The sequence below is a fragment of the Mastomys coucha genome, unplaced genomic scaffold, assembly GCF_008632895.1.
Source record: "Mastomys coucha isolate ucsf_1 unplaced genomic scaffold, UCSF_Mcou_1 pScaffold13, whole genome shotgun sequence".
Classification (NCBI taxonomy): domain Eukaryota; kingdom Metazoa; phylum Chordata; class Mammalia; order Rodentia; family Muridae; genus Mastomys; species Mastomys coucha.
The window spans coordinates 69,102,993-69,125,478 of record NW_022196895.1 but is presented as its reverse complement, the minus strand read 5'-3'; positions in this window follow the sequence as shown (position 1 = coordinate 69,125,478).

Sequence of the window (22,486 nt, the reverse complement as noted above, 5' to 3'; positions counted from 1 at the left end):
CTGTAAACCGATGGAAATTTTCATGGCTAGCCCCTGCCTGATGGAGAATAAATGGCTTATGGGAGCTTAGGGGAGGAAAGAAAATGTCATTAGCTGCCTCTGAGTTATTGTGAAATGGGAAGAAATGTAAGCATATTCTTTTTCCCAGTTTGCAAAAGGGATGAGCGTCGTTGTCCCCCCACCTGAATTGTGTGAAAACTGTGAAAACAGAAACAAAAACAGACTTCATTTTCAAAGCTGCTTAGAGTCACCAAGAAGAGATGAGGGGGGAGTCATGCACTGAGGGGAGCTGCTTCTAAGCACTCCGTGGAGAAGTCTGCTCACGATTACAGCGCTGAGCCTTCCCGGGCTCCAGTTTGATGTTTTTCTCTACTCTGTTCTGATTACTGTGCCTCCGGAGTCTTGGATTCCTGGACTTAGAGAAAGGTTTTGAAAACCTAGCTGGGGGAAGAGAGTGTTGGCATACATCTGAGTTTAGTTTATGCCTGAGATGTTAAGACCTAGCCCTAGGGACTCAGGGGTAAGTTGGTTTGATGCTTCTGTATGCATGAGACATGCCTGGCTAATAAAATCAGGGATACATGGTTCTGGACCAGGGTTTGAGACCCTTATCCCTGTCTTGAAATGTAATGTTATTGGATCAGTCATGAACAGTCGTGTTTGCCTTTAAGTCATTCATGAGATTGTCCCCTCTACCTGTTGTCTTTTCTTTTAATGGCTCTCTCACACATCTTTCTATGAATATTGATCCTTGGTATATAGGATTACTCCAGTTGCTTCATTTCTTTTACCCTTCCCTGTCCGGATTGTCTCAGGCCACAAGGAAGTTTCTATTCTCAAAATTAAGGCAGCATCTGTTCTACCACTGGTTTAAGATTCTTGTTTAAAACCGTTTTTCTGTGGATGGTAAGTGGTTTCATTTATATGGAATTTCTCTTACCCAGAGTATAAAGACTGCCTTTTTAAAAAATGTGTCTGATTTTAGTGTTTAAGAGATTCTAAGTGTCTAAGATTCTATTTCTAAAACTTAGTATGTGATTAGTCAACAGTCAATGGCTTGCCGCACTGTCAGGGTCGGGATGCCTTTGAGGGTAGAGTTAGTAATTCACCTTTTGGTGTCTTACATTCATTTCCTGATTCATGGATTCTGATAGATGAATGGCTTATGGTCAACTGGGTTTTTTGTCCTTAACTTCACCAGCAAACTTAGATGGTCACCACCGTCACAGGCACCAGCGACTCCTCTTCTGGTGGAACATTTGTGCAGTCACCACCTGTTTGCAGTTATTTAGCAGCTGTGTGAATTATATTTGAATATGGCTACTTTTTCTTTAATATCCATGTCATTGTAAAAATCATTCCTGTGCTAAGTGCTTCTTTTCTTCACCCTTCAGAAATGAAGACATGAATTTTTAAAACAGTATTTTTAGTATTTTTACCTTCATCTTCAGAAAGTCTACTTTCCTGTGATATCCCAGCATTTTTCTGACTTGATTAGATATAAGTGGTAATAAAATGCTAAATAAAAGCATTTTAAAGCTCTGCCTGATGTAATGGGAAACAAGAATCTCTCGAGTTGTCACCTGCTTCCACCCTTCCCAAAGGATATGGCTGCACAAGCCACTGTGCTGTTTGATGGTCTCACGGCATTCTTCTCTTTCATCATTTGAAATGACAAAGACAGTGAATCACAGCTTTCAATCCTGACTGCTCCTGTAGGAGTTCATTCTCTTGCTATGAAAAGTGTTTTATTTTGTAAAAGATTATTACATTCACAAGTATTATTCCTCAAACTTAAAACAGACTTATTTCGGGGTGGAATTTTGTTATTAGCCTCTACTGAGGACATTGTTAGTATACTGTATTTGACTTAGTCCTTTGTATGATAAATATGTGGAAAGATGTGAAAGGATGTCTTATTTGATAAATAACCACTCTACCATGTCCGTAGACCCTGCTCTTTTGGAGGTCTGTCAACTAGAAGGGGAATGTAATAGTATTTGAGTTAAGTCTGAAATAGAAGCAGAGGCTACACTTCAGGAGTATGTGGAGTTGAAAAGAAATGTTATGATTCGTGGTAATGTGAAAATATTTTCATTTGGCCGAGTATGAGGAGGTAAAATGGGAGCTAGGAAAGGACCCCTACAGGCCAAGGAAGGGGCTAACATAAAGATTTACAAATGAGAGAGAGATGAGTACTTTGTGGGAGAGCAGACTGGGACAAGAGAATCGGGGCCTGCTTTCTTTGTGTACATGAAACGCAATTAAACAAACATACTGTTAAGACACCTTTTCTAATGTGAGAATAGTGGTTATTTCTTTGCTCTATTTCCATGACTGAAAATGTTAATATCACAGTAGAATTCCCATTGTTTCTGAAGCTGATTGAAGATGGAGCTGCCATTGCTAAGACGGAGAGAGTGGACAGACGCACTGTCATCAAATCTTGGGCAGTGGCTCTTCTGAGCAGAGAGTGAGGCTGCAGGGACGCAGTTAATGGCTGGAGTTTTCCTGAGCCAAGAGAAGTCTCCATTGGATAGCCAGAACAGCAAAAACTCCAAGACAGAGATCCTTAGGTCCAAATGTGCTGTGTGACCGCAGGAAACAATTTAATCTTTCTAGGTCCTAATGCCTCCTACTGGAAGATGGAGTGTTGCTATCAGAAAGCCTGTCAGTGTGTTGGACACATTTTGTGTTGGTCTGGGATGGAGTTTTCCAAGCTTGCCTCACATTCTTTTGAAGTCGTCCCTGCAGTCAATATGAGGAGGTAGCTGCATCCAGTGAGGATTCTTTTCATATAGCTTATCCTGAGGAGATATGCAGTCACTCTGGATTGCTGCTATCTGTGTTGGTTTTACCCTTTTCAACTCTGGCATATTGATTCCTGGTGGATGGGAATCTATTTTTAAGCTTCTCTTCTTCTATACTGAGTGCCATGCTATTGCAGGCTTATTGCAAGAAATCTTTGAAGAAATTTTATGTGTGTCAGGTATTGAGAACACAGAGTCAAAATTTTCTCTTCAGGAACCAAGCCCAACTCAACTCAAAGGATGTAAATGCAAATGCCTGGTGGTATTTTTGTTGATTGATCAGAAGGGCATTTAATATTTCTTCAAATCCAGAAACATAAATACTTACTGACTTTTTTCTAAAATTCAAGTCAATCATAATCTCTGAGACCTCTGAGGGCATATAAGCTCAGAGGAAGATAAAGGACATATCAGTTTCTTTAAACTCATTCAGCATCCACTAAACTTAGAATACTTGTCCTACAGTCCTAGAAACTGTCTTTTGATGCTGTCCCGGAGAAGGTGCATGGACTGTTAGAGTGCTGTGTGGGTCCGTGGCAACCCCTCTGTCCCCAGATGGCTTCCCTGTCTCACTGCCTTCCCTGTCTTCCCTGGTGTTTATTGTCTCTTTCCTCCTCCATCTTCTCTCTCCCCATTTTCAAATCTTTAATCCCTATATTTCTCTAGCCATCTTTATAAAAATTATTTTGAGAAAGAGTCTCATGTAGCCCAGTCTGGACTGCAGCTTGTGTAAATATATTCAGATAATCCCAGTGCCAGACACCTTGGTGTTGGCACTTATTTCATCTTTGAATCAGTGTTTTATAAATGATTTTTTAAATCTCTCTCTCTCTCTCTCTCTCTCTCTCTCTCTGCCTTCTTCCCTCTCTCTCTCTCTCTTTCCCTCTCCCTCTCTCTCTCTCTCTCTCTCTCTCTCTCTCTCTCTCTCTCTCTGTACTCAGAAGAGGGCAGTAAATCCCTTGGTGCTGGAGTTAAGGTTGGCCATTGGGAGTCACTTCATTTGAATATTGGGAACTGGTTTCTGAGAGAAATGCTTTTTAAGTGCTGAGGCCCTAACATCAGCATTTGTATAGATGAGGAAATGAACACTCAATGAGGTTGAACTATCTAATTTGTCACCAAGCAAGTGTCAGAACTCAGAACCTAGCCTGGCATCCTTCCATTGTAACTTAGAAAACTCAGTAATGTATTTTTGAAACCTCAGAAAGCTTCAAGAAAGAAAAAATGGCTGCATTTTTGAGAAATAAATGGCAGAAATATAAATGGACAAACAAACAAACAAACACCCACTGGTAAGACATTGTGGATCTTTGGGTTCTGGGTTTTTTGTTTGGTTTTGTTTTGGGGTGTGTGTGTGTATGTGTGTATGTGTGTGTGTATGTGTATATGAATATGTGTATGTGCGTGTGTGTGTGAGTGTATGTGTATGTGTATATGAATGTGTGTATGTGTGTGTGTATATGTGTGTGTATGTGTGTGTGTGAGTGTGTGTGTATGTGTGTGTGTGTGAGTATGTGTGTGTGTATGTGTGTATGTGTGTGTGTGAGTGTGTGTGTGTATGTGTATATGAATGTGTGTATGTGTGTGTATGTGTGTGTGTGAGTATGTGTGTGTGTGTGTATGTGTGTATGTGTGTATGTTTTCTGAACAGCCATAGTTCTAAAGACTGAGCAGCAATCATGATAAACAAGATGAGTAATAAAAGAATAAGCAGGCAGCAGCCTCTGGGAAAGTCACAGCCCCATCCTGCATTGCATTTTATTGCATTTTGATAACGGCCTCTAATCTTTCAGGGGGATTTGAAGCATGGGTATTATTTTAAAATACTTTTTAGAACTTTTGAATTTTCATTGCTTTTGTCAGACAACTGTAGCTGAGGAGCACTCATTATAACGGGGGAGCACTCATGATTTTGGGAGCACTCATTATAACTCGGGAGCATTCATTATTACTGGGGAGCACTCACTATAACTGGGGAACATTCATTAGCCGCCATGAGGAGAACAATTAAATGGGTTTACCTGTTGGTATTCCATACCTTTTCTTTTTTCTTATGTTCCCACACCATTTCATATCAGAAGTCACCTTGGCATATAGCATTTCATATGCTCGACATCCACAAAGACTTTCCTTGTTATTATTGCTTATTTGTTTTAAACATTTTCTCTTTACTGTCTTCCTGCACGTTCTTCCTACTGCTCTTCCTTCCCGATAGCCTGTGTGTTCACATCACATACACTTCCATTACTCTCTTTCTCCCCTCCCCCTTCTCCTGGGGACTCTTCTTCCCCCTCTCCCCTCATAGTCTTCCTCACATTTTTGTGATACAATTGAAATTTAACTCTATGTATAAATTTAAATCTAAATCTGGCATTTGAGAGAAAGCATGCCATTTGCCTGTCTTAACTTTATTTCCCTTCATATAATGATCCCCTGTTCCATCTATTTTCATAAAAATATCACCATTTCATTTTTTTAAACAGCTGGATAAAATTCCATTTTCTTTATCCATCCCTCAGTTGATGGTCCTGGAACTCTAGGTAGATGGCACATCTTTGCTACTGTGAAGAGTACAGCAATGAGAACGGTTGCACAAGAATCTCTGTGGTGTGTTAGCTTAGAAGTCCTAAGAGCAGGAAGGATGGATCATGCAGTAACTCTATTCTTCAAGGAACCTCCATGTAGATCTTTACTATGGCCACACCAATTTATAATCCCACCAGGAGTGTATAGGGTTCTTCTTTTATCTACATTATCACTAAAATCTGTTGTTATTTTATTGGTAAAGAAAACATAATACTGACGTTCACATAGATGCACAAATGTCTCTGAGTGACTGGTCATTCTAAGAAGAATGAATACTACTGGAAGCATCGCAATACATGATCTTAAGTTACAGTGCAGAGCTATAGTAACTAGAGGAAAACTGAAGGGGGATAAGAAACCAGAGTTCTCCTATGCCATTTCTACTCAAACAATAAAGGAAAACATTGTTTTACCTGTTGCTTTTGAGAGTCTCTTCTGTATGCTTGCCTGACCAGCTTCTGTATCCTATTTCCGTTTTCACCATTCTCTTTCCATCAAAAGAGGTAACCAAACTTCCACTGAGGGATTTGGAATATTGATCTACTTGATTTCTTTGAGATAAATAGGGTCATTGGGTTTGGCAGTCATAGGACTCTTTTAGTGGTGCTGTCTAAGGGAACCCCAATGTGCATCAGTGATTTCACTAATAGGACAGTAAGATATAGGGGGGAAGGAAGCCCTTGACTAATGCCTAGATAGAGGTATGAGGGAGACATAAAGAAAGGCAAGAGTTATTTAGTATTACAAGCCCCAGGAAGGCAACCAGAAAAGGCCAGAACAGAACACCTTTAAAAACATTCAAATTTAAACACTTTCAAATCTCTTGATAGGCTTATAGAGCATCAATCTATTAGACTTATTTTCATTTTTTTTTTCTTTTAGCCTCTAAGCCTGAACTCGAAAGATAAAATGTTGGTTCTACTTTAAGATACTCTGATAGTTGTTGGAATGACTAAAACGACAGTGTGAGGTCCTTTCAAGATGGGGGCTAGAAAGCAAGAAAGAGAATTTAATTAATATTTGATTTTCGGTTTAAAACAATAGTGGCTCTGTCTCTGTTGGCTGCAGGTAGGCAATACAGTGTTGAGTTGAACCAACATTGTATCCTATATCTGGACAGCACTTTCTAAGTAAGAAGAATCACTAATGAGAGATGATTGCCCGAATAACATCTGATATGGGTTTAAATATATACTATCCGAAGAGTATGGTTCCTTAAACTGTTCAAGAGACACGCTAATAATTTCAGTCTTTGGTTATAGTTTCCTAGAGGATGTTCAAGACCATGCAGGTGGCCAAAATTACTAGTTTATTTTTTTTTAACGTCAAGGCCAGTTAAGGGTCAGGTTCTAAGGTGTCAGTGGTGCTCAGGGGTGCCCCTAGCTCTCTTTGCTTTTTTTTTTTTTTTTACTAGTTATTTTATCTGTAGAGAGTGAGCAAAAGGCCTTGCTAGAACACAGCTTCATTAGGAAACCCTGAGGATATTTTTCTCGGTGTTACTGCAGTGAAAATGCACACTAGCCAGTGTTCACCTGGTGAAATCTCCAAGGACTTCCTGAACAAGCAACAAGTGACTCGCCAGGGCTGGAAGACATTTTAAGAGATTCCTCATAGTCCCCTGGGACTGAGTTGAGGATGCAGGGCAAAGGCCAAAGGGTTATCCCCTTTACTCCCTCTGATAATATTAGTGTGGCTCCAAGTATGTTGACTGAGCACCCAGAAGGTGAGTTACATCTATTGCGTAATGGTTAGATAAAGTACGGACAGAAACAAAACAGTATTAAATCAACCTTGGTGAAACTGATATTTTATTCTTTTAAGGCAGTCCTTGTAAATGTCACAAAAAAGCAGATCAAGTTATTAACTAATCAGTCATAGTAGCCTATCAACTAATCAATATATCAATGTATAATGATTGATATTTTTAACCAGAGGCCACTTTATTTTTTTATCCCTATTCTAACTTTAGGCCACATTTTAGTGTAGTAAAAGGTCAGGCATTTCATTTTTCAAGGTCTGGGTCAAACTGGCACATTTAGGAGTGATTTGTTACCTGTGGTGGTTAGAATATGCTTGGCCCAGGGAGTGGCACTGTTAGGAGGTGTGGCCTTATTGGAGTAGGTGTGGCCTTGTTGAAGGAAGTGTGTTGCTGTGAAGGTAGGCTTTGAGACCCTCCTCCTAGTTCCTGGAGACAGTCTGCTCCTGACTTCTTTTGGATGAAGATGTAGAACTCTCAGCTCCTCCAGTGTCATGCCTGCCTGGACGCCACCATGCTTCCCACCATGACGACAATGGACTAAACCTCTGAATCTCTAAGCCAGCCACTCTGGCCTTGAATGCAGAAGTCCACCTGCCTCTGCCTCCCAAGTGCTGGGATTAAAGGTGTGCACCACCATGCCTGGCTTCCTAGTAAGATTCTTAAAGGAAGGAGCACAAACGGCTAACAAATATTTGAACCTCAATATTTGAGCACTCAACCTCCTCAGATATCAGGGAAATTATTATTAAAAAATTTCATACCTGTATATAATGTATTTTGGTCACGTCTGTCCCTTCATTACCATCTCTTATCTCCCTCTGACTCTTGTCAAACTCGTTCTTCTTTCCAATAAGTCTCCCTCCTATTTAGGTCTTTTGTTCCAAACCACTTTTGACAGGACACAAAGAGGCAAGCCAGAGAGATAGCACTCTAAAGGGGAAAATGTTTTCAGTCTCTTATCGGTGTCCATTCCCAATGCACAGCCCAACGGATGATAAAACATAACTTGACAAATCTACGCAGGTTATAAGGGAGATAGTTGCTGTGCGTCCAGCCTGTCAGCCCTGGACTTACAATAAGCTGTCTGTTCAGTGTGCACCATGTTGATCCTTCTCACTCTTCTTTGCTTCTTTAGAAAAAGTAACCACCACCATTTGCTCTCTTCCTCTGTCTTACATAGGTAAACTGCTATGTGTGATTTAAGGACCGATAACAAGGTTTAAGAAATACGATGTTTGGATGTTTATTGGACCGCTACATTTCTAGTTTCTCTTCAGTTTAGTTTCCTTTCAATTTAGAAACATACTTGAGAATAATAATAATAGCGTGCATTTAAAGTGAAATATAATTCTTATTCTAGTTTTAGCCTGTACTGTTTAGCTATCTAATGGAGAGCAAGGAGAGAGAAGGCGCTCATCTCTCCCTATGCCTCTTTGAGAGTCGCTAACCTGGCCAGTTTCAGTTGATGAGGGGTATGAGACTGCTGAGAGCTTCCTTTAGTGGTGCTACAAAGACAATGTGACAAATTATACTATTATCCAGCCATAAGGTAATATTATAGCCTTTGATGTGTGTAAAATTGTGTTAAATTACATCATGACCAAGAAAAACTTATTCAGCATTTGCTGTGTGAATGGAGTTAAATATTGTCTATAAAAGTAAATAAAGCATTGCTCTTGTTTTCAAAGACTGTTTTTATTCAAGAAACTGGAGATGGCTGGTTTTTCTTCTAGTAAATTGAAATTGTGAGGGTAACATATTAGTAATTTCCTATTTAGAGAAAATAATGAGTTGAGATCTGAGATGTCAATGACTTACTATCAAAAACTGGCAATTATGAATAAAGTCACTATGAACCCATTTGGAAAACCTTTGTATGGATGTATAATTTATCTAGAAATATAATTACTAGGTCACATGAATATATATTCCTAAATTTATGAGAAACGACTACTAAATTATTACACAGCAATTGTCCCATTTACACTTGCTTCTGCCATGGGAGGACACGAATGCATTTGCATAAATATTCATATCGTGAAATGTGCTAGCTGCCTGCCTATACATATGTGTCCATGCACGCATAGTGATGCTGATCTACAGTTTCACTTTCCTGTAACATCTTGGAGTTAACGTCGTTTAGTTTTGCTTGTGTGCTGTTCCACCTCCTTGGACGCCTTCTCTGAGTTCTTACCTTTCTGACCCTTGCTCCCCTTGCTCTTGAGGTCTACCTTCAGATTTCTTTTCTGAGACTGTTTTGTTAGTTAGACTTTGGGTTGTGGTTCTCAAGGACCTTTGGACCATTACCCCTCTATAAAGGAAACGCAGGACCTGGTTTATTTTGACCTTTCCCTCGTCCATGCTACGCAACGGTCATCACCTCTTAAGAGCCGGGAAGCAAATACAGTGCAAGATAACCGGTCCAACACCACCACCACAACACAATAGGGCACAACAACAGGAGCAGCAGCAACAACAACAAATCCCAAACAGCAGATGAAAAGCATTGTCGTTAGCAGGGTAGATTAATTAGAACACAATGAACTCCCATTTCAGTGTCTTTTCCCAATTTAGCTCTTAAATCTGTATGTTCCCTTGATGCTAATTGGATGTGCTTTTAAAAGCAATCTCATCTAGTGTCCAGCTTTCAGTGCCAACTACAACCTCACATCCTTAGGTCTGCAGCACAGGCTCCTCTCTGCAATCCCAAACCCATATATTATCATTATGTGCTATGTATATTTCCTCCTTGAATGTCTTAGAGCTTCCATCCTGATTTTTAATCTATTTTTTTTTCAGATGTTATCTTCCATCTCAGAGGAATGTTGTTTTGTTCAATGTTCATGTTGTCAAACCTCTTTCTAAATATTTATGTTTATTTCTATAGATTTGTGCTGTGTTCAAGCTTGGTCAGAGAATTATAGAAGGTAGTGGTTAATACAGAGATTCATAACTGTTCAAAGGGTAAGTATAGGAGACTGTGTGTGCTCAGCCATAGGAGGAATATTTATCAGAAAGCCTCAGGGAGCATCAATTAGAAGAAGGAAGAATGGAAGAGAAAGAGAGAAAGGAGTACTGGGAAGGGCCAGCCTCTGGACATGGCAGAGCTGTTGTACACAGGAGGTCATAGCAGCTGTGATTAGCCACACAATACCTTCAAAGCCAAAAGACAAGAGAGTTAACAGTTCCATCATGGACAGGGAGGGGCTCTGAGTAGCCACTTCTACTTGAGGACCTGATGGAAGTTGATGGTTCCTGAAGGAAGGAGAGTCTTGTTTTCGTTTTTGTTTTGTTTTGTTTTGGTTTGGTTTTGGTGAATGATGTGGTTTGAATGTGAATGGCTCCCATAGGTTCACATATTTGAATTCTTCCCCACTCCGCCCTTTAAAATTTTTATGTATTTTTTTTTTTTTTACATCAAATGCTATCTCACCTCCCAGCCTCCCCTCACAGAGACTCTCCCTCCATCTTCCCTTCTCCTCTGAGAGGGTGTAACACTCTGGGTATCCCACTACCCTGGTGCATCAAGTCTCTACCGCAGCCGACATAACCTTTTTTTCACTGAGGCCAGACGTGGCAGCCCAGTCCTGTCGTAGGAAAAAGATACCACAGTCAGGCTACAGCTTTAGAAAGAGCCGCTGTTCCAGTTGTTGGGGGGACCTATGTGGAGACTAAGCAGCACTTCTGCTACAAATGTGCTGGGGGCCTCAGTCCAGCCAGTATATGCTCTTTAGTTGGTGGCCCAGTCTCTGAGAGCTCCCAGAGGTCCTGGTTAGTTGACTCTGTTGGTCCTCCTGTGGGGTTCTAATCCTTGTCCCAACCCTTTCATAAGAGTTCCTGATATGTATCCAGTGTTTGGCCGTCGGTATCTCTGACTGTTTCAGTCAACTGCTGAGTAGAGCCTATCAGAAGACAGTCCTGCTAGGCTGCCTGCAAGCCTAACAGAGTGTCATTAATGTCAGGGATTGGTGTTTGCCCAAGGGATGTGTTTCAAGTTGGGCCCATTATTAGATGGCCATTCCTTCAGTCTGCTCCATCTTTGTCCCTGCATTTCTTTTAGATGGGACAAATTTTGGGTCTAAAGGTTTATGAAATGGGTTGCTGTCCTTATATTTCCCATAGGGAGCCTGCCTGGCTGCAGGAGGTGACCTCCTTAGGTTCCATGTCCCCACTATTAGACTTCTTGGCTAAGGTCACCTGCATTGAGTCCTGGGAGCCTCCCTCATCTCAGGACTCTGGAACTTGTAAAGTTTTCCCTCCCACCACTCCCCACAACCCTGGCAGCTGAAGATTTCCATCCATTCAGGGTCTTTCTCCTGTTTATCTGCACATCCGATTTTGTCCTGCTCCCATTTTACCCACCTCCTCCCTCCCAATCACTTCCCTTCCTTCCTCTGCCTTCTAAGACTATTTTGTTGCCCCTTCTAAGTGTGATTCAAGCACCCTTGTTTGGGTATAACTTTTGGGATCTGTGGGGCATATCATGAGTATTCTGTACTTTATGGCTAATATATCTACATTTCAGTGAGAACATTACATATACCTTTAGGTCTGGATTACATGATGTTATGTAGTTCCATCCATTTGCTTGTATCATGATATCCTTGTTTTTAATAGCTGAATGGTTTTTTAATGGCCAAATAATATTTTATTGTGTAAATAAACCACATTTTCTATATCCATTCTTCAGTTGAAGGATATCTGGGTTGTTTCCAGTTTCTGGCAATTATGAATAAAGCTGCTATGAACACAGGAGAACATCTGGTGGAGGATCTTTGGGTATATATGCCCAGGAGCAGAATAGCTGGGTTTTCAGGTAGAACTATTTCTAATTTTCTGAGAAACCACCAGATTGATTTCCAGAATGGTTGTATAAGTTTGCCATCCCACCATCAATGGAGGAGTGTTCTCCTTTCTCCACATCCTCTCCAGCATGTGCTATCACTTGAGTTTTTGATCTTAGCCATTCTGATGGGTATAAGGTGGAATCTCAGGGTCATTTTGATTGCATTTCCCTGATGACTAAGGATGTTGAGCATTTCTTTAAGCGCTTTTTGGCTATTTGAGATTCCTCTGTTGAGAATTCTTTGTTTACCTCTGTACCCCATTTTTAAATTGGGTTATTTGGTTTATTAAAGTATAATTTCTTGAGTTCTTGATATATTTTGGACACTAGCCCTCTGTTGGATGTAGGGTTAGTGAAGATCTTTTCCCAACCTGCAGGTTGTCATTTTTTCCTATGGCCTTACAGAAGCTTTTCAGTTTCATGAGATCCCATTTATCAATTGTTGCTCTTAGAGCCTGAGCCATTGGTGTTCTGTTCAGGAAATTGTCTCCTGTACCAATGTGCTCAAGGGTATTTCCAACTTTCTCTTCTTCGAGATTTAGTATAAGCTACTTTATGTTGAGATCCTCAATCCACTTGGACTTGAGTTTTGCGCAGGTTGATAAACATGGATCTATTTGCTTTCTTCTACATGCAGATATCCAGTGAGACCAGCACCATTTGTTGAAGATGCTTTCTATTTTTTTTTATGGTATGGTTTTGGCTTCTTTGTCAAAAATCAAATGCCCATAGGTGTGTGGCTTTATTTCTGGGTTTTTAATTAAGTTCCATTGATCACTGTGTCTGTTTATTTACCAGTCCTATGCAGTTTTTTTTTTTTTTATCACTATTGCTCTGTAGTACAGTTGGAGGTAAGGAATAGTGATCCCTCCAGAAGATTTTACTGTTCAGGATTGCTTTGATGACTCTAGGATTTTTTGTTTTTCTATAAGAAGTTGAGAATTGCTCTTTCAAGGTCTGTAAAAAAATTGTTGGAATTTTTATGGGGATTGCATTGAGTCTGTAGATTGCTTTTGGTAAGATGGCCATTTTCACTATGTTAATGCTACCTATCCATGAGCATAGGAGATCGTTCCATATTCTGATATCTTTTTCAATTTGTTTTGTCAGGGGCTTGAAGTTCTTCTCATACAGATCTTTACCTTGCTTGGTTCGAGTTATGCCAAGATACTTTATATTATTTGTGGCTATTATGAAGGGTGTTGTTTCCTTAATTTCTTTCTCTGCCCATTTATCATTTGTTTAAAGGAAGGCTATTGATTTCTCTGAGTTAACTTTATATCCATATATTTTGCTAAATTTGTTTATTGGCTATAGGAATTCTCTAGTAGAATTTTGGGGATTGCTCATATATACTATTGTATCATTTTCAAATAGTGATACTTCTTCTTTTCCAATTTGTATCCTCTTTATCTCTTTTTGTTGTCTCAATGCTTTAGCCAGAATTTCAAGTACTATATTGACTAGATAGGGAGAGAGTAGGCAGCCTTGTCTTGTCCCTGATTTCAGTGGGATTGTGTTTAGTTTCTCTCTATTTAACTTGACATTGGCTATTGGTTCACTGTATATTCATTTTATTATGTTTAGGTATGGGCTTTGAATCCGTGATCTCTCAAATACCTTTACTATGAATGGGTGCTGGATTTTGTCAAAGACTTTTTCAGCATCTAATGAGATGATCCTGTATTTTTTCTTTCAGTTTGTTTATATAGTGGATTATGTTGAAAGATTTTTGTATATTGAACCATTCCTGCATCCCTGGAATGAAGCCTACTTGATTGTGGTAATTGATCATTTTGATGTGTTCTTGGATTTGGTTTGTGAGAATTTTATTGAGTCTTTTTGTGTCAATGTTCAGAAGTGAAATTGGTCTGAAGTTCTCTTTCTTTGTTGAGTCTTTATGTGTTTTAGGTATCAGGGTGATTGTGGCCTCATAGATGAGTTAAGTAGTGTTCCTTCTGTTTCTACTTTGTGGAATAGTTTGAGGAGTGTTGGTATTAGCAGGTAGTGGAACTGTTTGGGAAGGATTAAGAGGCATGGGCATGTTTGAGTAGGTATAACCTTGATGTATGAGGTATGTTACTGGATGTGGACTTTGAATTTTCAAAAGCCTATGCCAGACAAGTCTGTCTGTCTGTCTGTCTGTCTGTCTGTCTGTCTGTCTATCTATCTATCTATCTATCTATCTATCTATCTATCTATCTATCTATCTATCTATCTCTGCCTGGGGCCTATAGTAAATCTCTTAACCTGTCTTCTTTCTGCCATGATGACCATGGACTGACCTTATAAATTGTAACCAACCCCTCAATTAAACTTTCTATTATAAAAGTTGCCTCTGTCATGTCATCTTTACATAACTAAAAGAGTAACTAATGGATATTATTAGGTTGTCTGTGCATGATATACATGCACATATGGACAGTGATAACTTGACTTAGTGGAATTAAAAAAAATAAAATTGGAAAGGCAGATAGACAGGGAAACTGATTTGAGGGAGAAAATGAGCACAAACAAGATTTATTGTATGCATGTATGATATTTTCATAAAGTTAAAAAGCTTAATTTTAACGATACTATTATCAGTATGTGTGTGCGTGTAGGGGGGTAGTTCAGTGAACAACTTCTGGAGAATCAAATCTCTTCTACCGTATGTCTGTGAATTCAGACTTATACAGGCTGTTAGGGTTGATGGGGATTACTCTTAACTGTGGGGATGTCATGCGTGCTCTTGGACCTATTTTCTTCCATGTGTTTTAAAATTTTGTTTTCTTTTCCTTCTTTCCTCTGTTCCTCTGTTTTCTTCTCTCCTTTTTCTATTTTCATTCTTTCTTTTCATATCTTTCTTGTTGTAATAGAGAACCTAGAACTTTAATCCTTGTGAATGCCATGCATGCAAACATTCTATTACTGAACCATACCACATTTTCATCTTGGGATCTGTTTCTAAGCTCTGAATCTAAGATGACAGCTTTTCTCTCATCTCTCTTCCCATACAAATACTACTCACTTGAAATGACTTGTTGTTTTTAACCTTTGTTTTTATTTTGTTAGCTTATGTCATATATTATTTCATAAGCAACTATAATTCCTAAGTATTTCAAGGGCAGCTTTCGCTGAATTAAAATTTTAGCTACTGAATAATATATACATTTTGTAAAGTAATTTAGATTTAAAAAAATCAATCAGTAGTTTTTCTCTTCTTTTTTTTTTCATAAACAGTTTAAACTTGTTTAAACTGTATTAATGGTGTCTCAGTTATGTAGTTATCTGTTCAGATATTGATTCTTTTCTCTTGGAATTTGGCTCTGTTTCTCCCGTCTCAGTGACCCTAGTAAAAGATCAATGTGACAAGGCATAAGCTCTTGGAGGAGGGAAAGAATGATTATTGCTCTTACAAGAATGATGTGCTCCCAAGGGAGACAGAATTCATAATGGGCATCATCTGGCCTTAGGGGTTGTGCTTGCTCCTCCTGAGCACCTTGGAGGAGGAGGGGGATGCGATGTTATTGAACATTTCCTGAGATTGCTTTCTCTCCTTGGGATGAAAACCGACCAAATGTGAGACACTCCAACTCAAAACTGGATCACAACCACCAGTGAGTTTACCTCTAGAAAAAATTTCACTGTGATATTTTCAGTCTTCAAGAAACATTATCCATTCTATGGTCAGATGAGCACTAGATTATTAAGAGTATTATTTTCTGAATTTTATTTTAATTCATTATGTAGCAGAGAACCTCTTTACTTAGATAATTTTAAGCTTAGGGAACATCTTTATTTTGACTGGAGTCTTGGGAATCTAGTGCCAATTGATATGTGTTTATATTCACAGAGTGGCCAAGGGATAGACAGTGATAACATTGACCATAGCTGTGTAAACTTTGTCTGCAGTGGGCTGAAAAGACACATCGATCCTTCAGAAGGGAAAGGAGAGGAACAGAGAGGAGGGGAAGGTCCTTGGGAAAGCAGAGAGGGAACAAAGAAGGCAAATATTTCATAGAGAATTTGACTGCAAAGGAAGAAATTGTTCTGAAGAGTAAAATATACCCAGTAGCTAGCTAGGGCTGGAGTCCAGCAAGAAACAGGTATGTTATTCATACTATCTTTACCTAGTGTGGAACTCTGAGACCTTTGTTATGTGCCACGTGAATCATTGCAGTTGATAGCATTGTGGAGTTCTGGTAAGTCACACATACCTCTCTCTCTCCCTCTCTCTCTCCACTCCCCTCCCCTCTTCACCTTTCTTCTCCCTCTCTTTCTCTCTCTTTCTCTCCTTTTAAGCACAGTATAAATTACAGGGAAAGAACATTGTCCTTATGAAATTTTGCTAACTTAAGCAGAACTCCAAAAGGTTTGGTGGACAGCATGAGTGGGAAGGAGTTCTCTAAAACGAGATGGGATGACATCTACTGGGCTCCTAACATTACAGTCCCTGTCTGGATTAGGACTATGATAGGCGAGGGAGCCATAAAATCCAGAGTTAGTTCCAACAATGTCAGATGGAGAAAGTTCTCCCTTTAAAAATGGAATCTTGCTCCCACATAACAACTTGGTGTCAGGAGACCTCTGGCTAATGGCCAAACTTGGGACTTGATTTCTCTGCAAGGCTGAGAGTTTGAAAAAAAATCCTGTGCAGATAAAAGATTCTGAAAGAGCACTTAGGCACCTCATAGACAGGTGTAAGCTGCCTATCTGTGTTAGAAAATGGGAACTTTGTAAAGGAACAATTGGCTGTCTTTGAAGAACTTGTTAGTACAAAAGCTTTTTAAAAATAATATCCTTGCAAAATGCATAATACTTAGGCAGAATTCTGACACTGCTGTTCAGCGGCCTCTTCCATTTATATGAGCTCTGCAATAGGAAAGATTTCTTGTGTATTCTTGGAAAATAGTGTGTTTATCATACTGTGCCTGTCAGCTGCACTGTGGGTGCCAGCACCAGGTGGTGGGCTGGTGGGCTGCAGGTTAAGTGGTTTGTGTGTGATGTGTGATGTGTGATGTGTTTGTGCTACTGAGATCAGAGCTTTGGAAGTCATGTTGCTCTAGGGTTTAAAACAATGGGTAGGCTAGGCCCTCTTCCCTCTCCATCTGCCTGCTTTTCATTTCTGGTTTCTTTGGTGTGCTCTGATCTCCTACCAGAAAAGCCTACCTTGGAGCTTCCACTGGATGCTAACAGTGATCCGAGACAACATATCTCCCACGTTGAACTATTGTGTTTGTAAGAAAAGTGAGCATTGTCGTTTGAATAAGTATGGCCCCCACTGATTCCTTTGTTTGAGTGCTTGGCCCGTCGGGAGTAGCACTACTAGAAGGTGTGATCTTGTTGGAGTTGGTGTAGCCTTCTTGGAAGAAGTGTGTCACTGTTGGGGTAGGCTTTGAGGTTTCGTCTGCTCAGAATATGCTCAGTGTGGCACACAGACGAGGCAGACGAAGAGGGTGGACACGTGATGACAGGGATGAGATAGGAGGCACAGTTCATCTAAGCAGCATCAAGAACTGCCAGAAATCCTAGAAGCTGGGGAAAGGCCAGCCTTCCCTACAGACTTGAGACGCAGCATGGGCCTCTGGTAGGTTGATTTTGAACTTGAGCTTCTAGCACTATGACATCATACATTCCTCTACTGTCTTAAGCCAACAGCTTGTGCAGCTCTCCTGAAGCAGCCAAAGAATCCACCAAAGCATTCCTCTCAGGACGAGTCCTCTCAGGGTAAGGCTCCTCCCACATGTCGTTCCTGATCATCTAAGTCACACTGATGCTGTCTTCCTTCTTGGTTTCCCAACGATACTCAATCCCTAACTTGAGCATGGAATTCCACTCGGTCTTTCCTTAACTCATTCAAGATCTGACTTTACCTGAGGGATAAATATCTGCCTCTCTGTTTTTTTTTTTTTTGTTCACCCTGCCTAAAGTGGTGAGTGCGCAGCACCTCCTTGCTCCTTGCTCACTACTTGGGAGCATCTTGCTGGCAGCTATATAATATATTCTAAGCCTGAGCTTCTTATGTAGGTCACTTGCAAGGTATTTTCTGGGACACCACAGTCCTGTTGAGGTTTGGGTGCCGATAGGTACTCCTGGCTCATTAGAAAAACTATACAGTTCATACAATTAAAAACATGAATAATTTTTTTTTTACTATGAAAACAATTTAAATATAGAAGTATTCTACTTTGACAAAACTCCAGTACAGAATTAATTAAAAGAAAAAAAAGCAGAAAAAAGAATCTTTTATAAACCTAAGGATTTCAAAAATTCAATGACTTTTCTTCATAGTGCATTAGTTATTCTCTTTAGATAACTTTGTATGAATACTGCATTTATACAGCATTCTGTATAGATGTAGACTGTATAAAATGAGGTACCCTAACACTGAGAATGAATAAAACTTACAACAATGAAGAAGCAAAACCACTGGAGAAGAGGGCTTTATAAGGAAACATGTAGAGATTAATATGGATAATATTTTGAAAGTTTATGTAAACAAATATTTTGGAAGTTTATATGGGTGGGAGTTGGAGATCTGGAAATTGGTAGGAAAAACCAGAAGGATACTTTACAATTATAGTAGTTTGGATCATTTAATATTTTGAAAACCACATTTGGTTATGGGGTGGGGGAAGACAGAAAAAGAGGATGGTTCAAGGGAGAGAGTGAAAGGAGGAAGGAAGCAAAAGACAAAATAGAGAAAGGGGGATGAGCTGTGGGACAGTCCAAGAGCGAATGGGAGCTTCTAAAGGGTCGATGGCCTAGTCTTGGACCAGAGGGCTCAGCGGGCACCGGAATGCAGGCAGGGAGAAGTGTTCCATTGTGTTCACACACACATGCATACATACCCTCACACATGCACACACATGTTCATGCAGGCACACAGACACATGCACACACACATGCACATTTTTGAATACTCAGGTCTTCTATGTTACCTCAGAAAGTTTCTCATTTCTCTTTCCATAGGACCACAACAGTGTAAATCCTTACGACAACCAAACTGCCCAGGAAGGATTTCTCTGATGGCTCGATTACTCCATATTTGTTTCCCAGTTATTCCCAGTTGAAGCCTCCATCAACTGGTCACTTTGAATACTATGGACAGTTTCTTTGGAATCCTCTCCCTGCCATCTCTTCCTTATTACCCCATGCCTTTCTCTTATTTTGTAAGGGATTGGGTATGGCCAATCGCACGCTAGCTGTTTAGGGGGTTGGGGTTGGGGCAGCAGAAGCAATGAGATATAATCCTCAGTCATATATGAGTCAGGGACAGAACTTAACTTGGATCATGTGCTCTGAAAATCTTGGAAGCTAGTTAAATGTCACACCTCTTGTTGCACTTTAGGCCTCCTAGGCTCTATTTGGTATTTTGGCCACACTATCAGAGGCTGGCAACTTGTGACATGTCATGCTGTATCAGAGTGATGGGTAGAACAGAGACTCTTCATAAGAAAACTATAGAAAAGTGGTATTTGCTAATCAGGCTGAAGCAGAACTGAATTATTAACAAGATTTCCTTGAGAAGGCCATTAACTTGAATGCACTAGACAAGTCCATTCAAGATAGTTTCTCCGTGCTCCAATGATCAGTACTTTGATTCTTAATTTTCTATTACATTCATCTCAACCAGCATAGTGACCGACACGTAGGCATAATACAAATTCATGTTGAATTGATGCAATGTCTTATTGCTTGCACAGGAGGGAGACATCTGATCTCTAACTCTGGTTTTACAACCCAACTGAATTTGTTTGGAAGAACTCATGAACCGAGAAGTTAAGGGCTCTAGAAATGCAACTCCAGAGGTTGCTGAACCCGCCTTCTGTTGTATGTTCAATGACTAGAAGAAATAAGGGAACTAGAATTGGCTCCGTGTTTCCTAGCCCCGGTGGGATTATAGACTTTCCTGATAAAGTGACACGGTCCTATGTGGGGGAAAGGATTTAGTTTGGGGGGAGGCAGATGGAGAGATAGTGTTGCTGTGTGTTTTGAGGCAGCTTGTGGGAGAAAAAAAACACCAGCTGGGATATGAAACAGCTCAGGATCAAGACCATGTGCTGAAAGGCAAGAAAATTGGCAAGTGTGGAGTGGACACATGTTGCAGAAACATGGGCTCAGATGCACTAAAAGCAGCAAGACTGTGGGGCTGGCCAGCTCCCCTACTCCTGGCTCCAAAGCAGCTGAAGCAGACACTCTCCCCCAGCTGAGAGTCTGCAGATGTTATTACAGTAGCATCTCTGTGGGATGCAGGCCACTGAGGTTCAGGAACATCTCATTCTCTTGTTGGATGAGGATTTTGGAAGCTGCTGTCATCCTCGCTCCAGGGAAACATACGTATGGAAGCTAGCTGCCTCCATGCAAAGCCAGCTTTCTCATCTTAAGCTCTCCCCAGGGAATATTGGAACCATACTTTGAAGAAATCAGTCACCTTGTCTAACCCTCATTTTACAAATGGCACTCATGTGCAAAGAAAAGATCACGACTTTCTCAGGGCCGCACCCTGGCAAGTGGAAACAATACTAAACATGCAGGTTCTGCTGTTTGAAATTTACAAGCTTCTTAGACGCTCCCCCCACCCCGCCAGGTGACCTTACTGAAATTTTTGAAAGTCATTTTTTGGGGGGTTAGAGGTGAGCATGTAAACCAATGTGACATCAACATTATGCTGTAAACTGGTCTTTGGGGCCCTTGGCTGAACAACTCAGCTATAGTCTCCTTGGACCATTTCATTTGCTTTTCTTCTTTCTTAGAGTTCATTTTTGTCTTGTTCCCCGCTGCCTCATGTTGTCTCTGGTGCCTGAACACCTACACACTATGTTTTCCTTCCTTCCCTTAAAACGTTCAGAAGCCACACTACCACCTCTTTTTCTGCAACTTGGACCAGGGGTTGGGGTCTGTCTGTCTCTAACAACAGAGCAGCTGCCTGGCTCACTCCGGGGCTGGTAGAATCTAGTCAGATGAGTTGTGTTGACCCTGTCAGATCTAAGCCTGTTCACACAGATGAAACATGCCAACATGTCCCCGTCTCCAACACATACACTCGTACACAGACACACACATACACACACACAGACACAGACACACACACACACACACACACACACACACACACACACACACACACACACACACTGCTGTGGCTACTTTGTGGGATTCCCCTTTCTAATTAGCCTAACATCTATGTCAGAAGAACCAGGAAAGAGGAGGCAACAAGTTGACAAATTGAACAGCAGAGGAAGTAGTGCCAATGCAAGGGAGGAGGGGTTCTCATTGTTCTTGTCTGTGGGGGGAAAGAAGGTGTAGAGGAATATCCAAACTGGCTCAGGGAAAGTAAGTTGCTGTGTCAACATGCCACAGATGGCTGGAACTGATGGAATTATTTAGCCAAAAGAAAGGCCTTGTCTCCATTGAGGGCTCTATACATGTGCTCTGGAACTGGGTGTGAGCCCAACGGGAGGATACAGAGATGAGCTTGGGGCAAGGTATAAAGACCATAGTCTCAGAATTCAGGGGCCAGATTTCCAAGTCACACATCTCTGGGGGCACTGGTCATACTTCTGGTCTTTCCATTTCTCACTCCCTAGGTTTCTTTTACTGCATGTTGAATAGTGAGAGGCTGTCAGGAATACTTAGAATCTTAGTGTTTTCTAACATGAGGTCTGGCAGCATGTATTTTAGGCTTGTAGGCCATATGATCTCTGTCATGGTTACCCAGCTCTGCTACTACAACAATATATATCCCTAGACAATACAGAAATTATTCTGTGTGTCTGTCCCCCCCCCCAAAAAAAAACCTTTATGGGTACAGGAATTGAAATTTCACATTATTTTATATAACATGCTATATAATGTTATTCATCTTGAGCTTTTTCCAAATGGTTGTGTAGCTGAGGAGGAGGCTCAAGGGGTCAGCTGGCTGCTGTACAAGCATGGGCACCAGAGCTTACAATCCCCGTGCTCACAATCCTGTACCCACAATTCCCATTCTCACAGTCCCAGGACTCACAATATCTGTGCTCACACTTCCAGGACTCACATATAAACAGACAGGCAGACATGAGACAAAGACAGGAGATCCTCTGAGCAAGGTGAGTGGCTAGTCTGACCTGAATTGGCAAGGTCTGGGTCCACTGAAAGATCCTACTTCCACAAAGAAGGGGAAGAGTGATCCAGGAAGACACCCAAGGTCAACTTCTGGCCCCTGAACTCATGTGCACAAACACATGTGCACTTATGCATGTGTCCACATGCATGCAAATACATGACTGTGCACCCACAAATGAGCATTCCACACACAAGCATGAAAAAAATAATAAACATATTCAAAACAAATATTATGCTTTATTTGACAAAATGTACTTTATCTGACAAAAAACAGGTAAAGGACAGATTGGGCTTGGGATTGGCTAACTGTGGGTTTGGCAACAGCACCAGCTTTTAGTCTCTTTAAGGTTTTAGTTGTCTTTTTGTTTTTGTTTTTTGTTTTTTGTTTTTTTT